Raw genomic sequence first — 5,000 nt, forward strand, 5'->3', positions numbered from 1 at the left:
AAACCCGGAAAGAAAAAAGGAAAACGGGACAAAAGACAACAAACGCGGGGGGAAAAGGGGTAAGGGGGGGGGAAAAACAAAAGAAACAAAAGGGACAACGGGGAGACAACTTGGGGGAAAGAAAGACAAAAACAACAAAAAAAGGGACAAGGGAAACGGGGGAAAAAAACAGTTTAAAGACCCCAGACGGGGAAAACGGGAAAGACAACGGGGAAAAGACAAGGGGAAAACAAAAAAACGGCCCCACGACGGGTGAGAGAAAAGACAGGGAAAGACAGGGAACAAGGGGAAACAAACAAAAAAACGGGAAAAGGAAACCCAACGGGGGGGAAAAACAAAGGGGGAAAGATGGGAAAAAGACTTTGAGAAACGGAGTGGGAAAACCAGGCCCGGGAGTGAGGAAGCGTGAGGGGGGACGCAGACGGAAGAAGACGTGGACTTGTGAGAAGACTGGGAGGACGGTAGCAGGGGAGAGATTTGTCGGACTAAAAGGGACGGTTGTGTGTAAAGACGGGGGAGGAAGGACGTGACGGGTAGAGAAGAGGGCGAGGAAAAAGGTGACAGGGTGGAGAGACGGGTGGATCCCGGGAGGAGACAGATGGAGAAGAGGGACAGTGACGGAGAAGAGTGAAAAGGACTTGGGAAAGGAAAACGGGAAGGGATGGAAGATGTGAGTGTGTGTAGACGGACGGAGAAAGGATGTGACGGGTAAAGAGGAGGGTGGGAAAAACGGGAAAGACGGGGAAAGACGGAAAGACGGGTGAGAAGAGTGGGAGAAGGGGGGGTAAAAGGGGACGGTGAGACGAAAGAGGAGGAAGAGGGAAGGGTGAAAAGGTTGGAGGGGGGAAAAGCAGGAAAAAGGGGGGAAGAGGAAGCAGACGAAGGAGGGAGATGTGAAGAGACCCAGAAAGATTAAATGAAGAGGTTGCAGATTGGGGAAGACGAAAGATTGGGGAAGACGGGAGGAGAAGACACGGGATTGTGAAGAGAGACGGACAGGAGAAAGAGGGAGAGCGGTGAGGAGATTTAAAGTGAAGACTGTCCGGATTTTAGGACTGAGGAAAATTGTCCGTAGAAGACCCGGCCTGTGTAGACTTGCCCGGGACGGACGGGGAAACGGAAGACGGCCGACTGTCTGGAGAAGCTGGGGGGGACCCGACGGGGAAAGGGAAAATTGAGAAGAGAAGGGGACAGAGACACCACAGACGGGAAGACAGCGGAGAAGAGGAACAGAGGGGGGGAGGAGACGGGAGGGGGCGGAGACAGACGGAGACAAAAGGGGAGGAGAAGGGACGGCGGGGAAGCAGAGGGCGCCAAGGGGAGCAGACGGGGAAGGAACAGACAGGCAGGGACAGACAGGAACGGGGGGAAAGACAGGACAGAGGAGACGACGAGAAAAAGCGGAGACGAGGACAGGCGAGGGCGGGGAAGACGGGGGCCCAGAAGCGACAGACGCAGACGGCAGGGGGCGGCAGCGGGACAGCGGGGGCGGGAGACAGACAGGGGGGGGAAGGAGGTCAGGAGGAAGGTTGGGAGAGACGGGGGAGGGACAGACGGGGAGGAAGACAAAACCCTGAGAGGGGGAGCAGACGGTCGAGAAGGAGGAGACGGTGAGGAAAGACAGGTCAGAGACAGGTCAAGAGGACGGGGAGAAGACAGGTGAGGAGGACGGTCAGAGGACGGTCGAGGGAGGGACGGTCGGGAGAACAAAAAGACGAAGAGAGACGGTCGAGGAGAGAGGCAGGAGGCGGGGACGAGAGGAGAGCGGGTCGAGAGAGAAAGCGGAGGTAGGAAAAGAGGAGGAAAAGGGAGACAGGTAGGAGGAAGGTAGAAGACGGTCGAGAAGGAAAGAGACGGTAAGAGGAAAACAGGTTAAGAAGAACGGGAGAGAAAGGGGAGGGGGAGAAGGAGGGAGACGGGGAAGGAGAGAGACGGTGGAGGAGACAGGTCGGAGAGGACGGTCGGGAAAGAGGACGGTGAGGCAGACGGTCGGAGAACGGAGGGAGGAAAACAGGTCAGGAGAGACGGGTAGAGACAGACGGTAGAGACAGACGGGTAGAGACAGACGCAGAGACAGACGGGCAGAGAGAGACAGGTAGAGACGCCCAGAGGAGACAGATGGCAGAGAGGCAGACGGGTAGAGAGCAGGACGGTAGAGGCAGGACGGGTAGAGAGGCAGATCGGGTAGAGAGGCAGACAGGTAGAGACAGACGGGTAGAAGGCGGGTGGGGGAGGCGGGTAGAGGGTGGGGCGGGCAGACGGAGGCAGACGGGTAGTTGAGGCAGAGCGGTAGAGAGGCAGACGGTAGAGAGAGGCAGACAGGTGGGAGGCAGAGGTCCAGAGAGGCAGACGGTAGAGTGAGGCAGGTGGTGGACGGTAGGCCCAGACGGGTGGGGGCAGGCAGACGTGGGGTAGAGAGGCAGACGGGTAGAGAGGCAGACTGGGTAGAGACAGACGGTAGAGAGGCAGACGGGTAGAGAGGCAGACGGGTAGAGAGGCAGACGGGTAGAGAGGCAGACAGGTAGAGAGGCAGAGGTAGAGAGGCAGAGGTAGAGAGGCAGACGGGTAGAGAGACAGACGGGTAGAGAGACAGACAGGTAGAGAGACAGACGGGTAGAGGCAGACGGGTAGAGGCAGACGGTGAGAGACAGACGTGGTAAGGGTGAGACAGACGGGTAGAGACAGACGGGCAGACGGACAGGCCACGGGTAGAGAGAGACAGACGGTAGAGACACAGACAGACAGACGGGTAGAGAGACAGACTGGTAGAGACAGACGGGTAGAGACAGACGGGCAGACAGACAGACGGGTAGAGAGACAGACGGGTAGAGACAGACGGGCAGAGAGACAGACGGGTAGAGACAGACGGGCATGGACAGACAGGCGGTTGTGGTGAGAGACAGGATGGCTTCTCTTCTTCCCTTCAACATGCCGTTTTATTTCAGGCCTCACCGCTTCACGGGTGAGAGACAGCCTCCCTCCAGGATCGGGGCCCTGCTCAGACAGACAGACATCATAGCCCCTGCCTCCAGGTTCCCCTGTGAGCCCCCGTGTTCCTCGTGGTTCTCCGCGGAGAGAGACAGACGGGTGAGCCCAGAAATCACAGACTGGCAGACAGATCTCAGCCAGAGGTGACAGACAGACCTCGTGTGGCCCCTGCCGTGTTCCTTGTGTTCTCCGTGTTCTCTTACTCTCTCCGGTCTGGAACACCTGGTTCACTCCAGACAGACGTGGGTACGAGGGACAGGACGGCAGACGGACAGACGGGTAGAGACAGGACGGGTGAGGCAGACGGGGCAGACAGACAATGTGGTAGAGACAGATCGGCAGAGGAGGACGGGTAGGAGAACAAGACAGACAAGGCAATTGAGAAACAGGTAGGATGACAAGACGGAGAGACAGACGGGAGCAGACAGACGGGTAGAGACAGACGGTAGAGACAGACGGGTAGAGACAAGACTGGAGGACAAGACAGACGGGACAAGAGAGACAGATTGCAGGTGAGAGACAGACGGCAGACAGGACGGGAGGACAGACAGGACTGTGAGAGACAGGACGGTAGAGAGAGGCAGACGGAGGCAGACAGACAAGAGGAGGACAGAGGACAAGACTGGTAGAGAGACAAGACGGGAGAGACAGGCGAGGGACAAGAGGGCAGAGGAGAACAGAGAAGAACAGGTAGAGAGACAGACGGAGAGACAGGAGGAGGACGAGGTACAAGAGGAGACAGACGGTAGACAGAGAGACAGACAGGAGACAGACAGACGGGTAGAGAGACAGACGGAGACAGGGAGAACAGACGGGCAGACAGACAGACGGCAGAGAGACAGGCGGGCAGACAGACAGGAGGGCAGACAGACGAGAGGCAGGCAGACAGACGGGTAGAGAGAGAGACGGGTAGAGAAGACGGGTAGACAGACGGGGCAGACGGTGAGAGAAGAGGAGAGACAGACGGGTAGAGACAGAGGGTGACAGACGTAGGACAGGGAGGACAGACAGGGAGACAGACAGAACAGGAGGAGGACAAGAGGGAGGACAAGGAGGAGGACAGGAGGGAGACAGACGGGTAGAGACAAGAGGAGAGACAGGAGGAGGACAAGAGGAGAGACAGAGGAGGACAGAGGGAGGACAGACAGAGGCAGAACAGACAGACGGCAGAGGACAGAGGCAGGACAAGAGGAGAACAGGAGGCAGGACGGAGACAGGGATGGACAGCAGGCGGGAGGACAGGTAGATCTCGGGACAGGATGCTGCTCCGTGCTCGGGCCTTCAGGCTGCTTCACCAGGGACAGGAGGAGGGACAGACCTCATCTTCTCCTCCAGGATTGGGGTCTCTGCTCACACACACACGCATACATCATCAAGTGGACGCCCGTTCTCCGTGTCTCCGTGAAACCACGTGTACCTCCGTGTTCCCCGTGTTCTCCGTGTTCCCCGTGTTCCTCGTGTTCCCCGTGTTCCTCGTGTTCCCCGTGTTCCTTGTGTTCTCCGTGTTCTTACCGGTCTGGAACAGAGGAGTTCAAGAGGGACAAGGAACAAGAGAGAACAGGAGAATCAGAGCCACGGTCGCGACAAGACAGGGAGGACCTGAAGAACCAGAGATCAATGTTTACACAGAGAACAGGAGGAGGACAAGAGGAGAACAAGAGGAGAACAAGAGAAGAACAGGAGGAGGACAAGAGGAGGACAAGAGGAGGACACGAGGAGGACAGGAGGAGGACAAGAGGAGGACAAGAGGAGGACAGGAGGAGGACAAGAGGAGGACAGGAGGAGGACAAGAGGAGGACAAGAGGAGGACAAGAGGAGGACAAGAGGAGGACAAGAGGAGGACAGGAGGAGGACAAGAGGAGGACAAGAGGAGGACAAGAGGAGGACAAGAGGAGAACAGGAGGAGGACAAGAGGAGAACAGGAGGAGGACAAGAGGAGGACAAGAGGAGAACAGGAGGAGGACAAGAGGAGGACAGGAGGAGGACAAGAGGAGGACAAGAGGAGGACAGGA

At 57.5% G+C, this 5,000-nt stretch overlaps 1 protein-coding gene across 1 annotated transcript in view; it reads right to left on the reverse strand.

Moving 5' to 3' along the window:
- Positions 1-5,000, reverse strand: part of plxnb3 (plexin B3) — an 82,601-nt gene that overhangs the window by 6,882 nt on the left and 70,719 nt on the right. The window lies entirely within an intron of this gene.

This window comes from Pseudoliparis swirei, chromosome 9 (assembly GCF_029220125.1).
Source record: "Pseudoliparis swirei isolate HS2019 ecotype Mariana Trench chromosome 9, NWPU_hadal_v1, whole genome shotgun sequence".
NCBI lineage: Eukaryota > Metazoa > Chordata > Actinopteri > Perciformes > Liparidae > Pseudoliparis > Pseudoliparis swirei.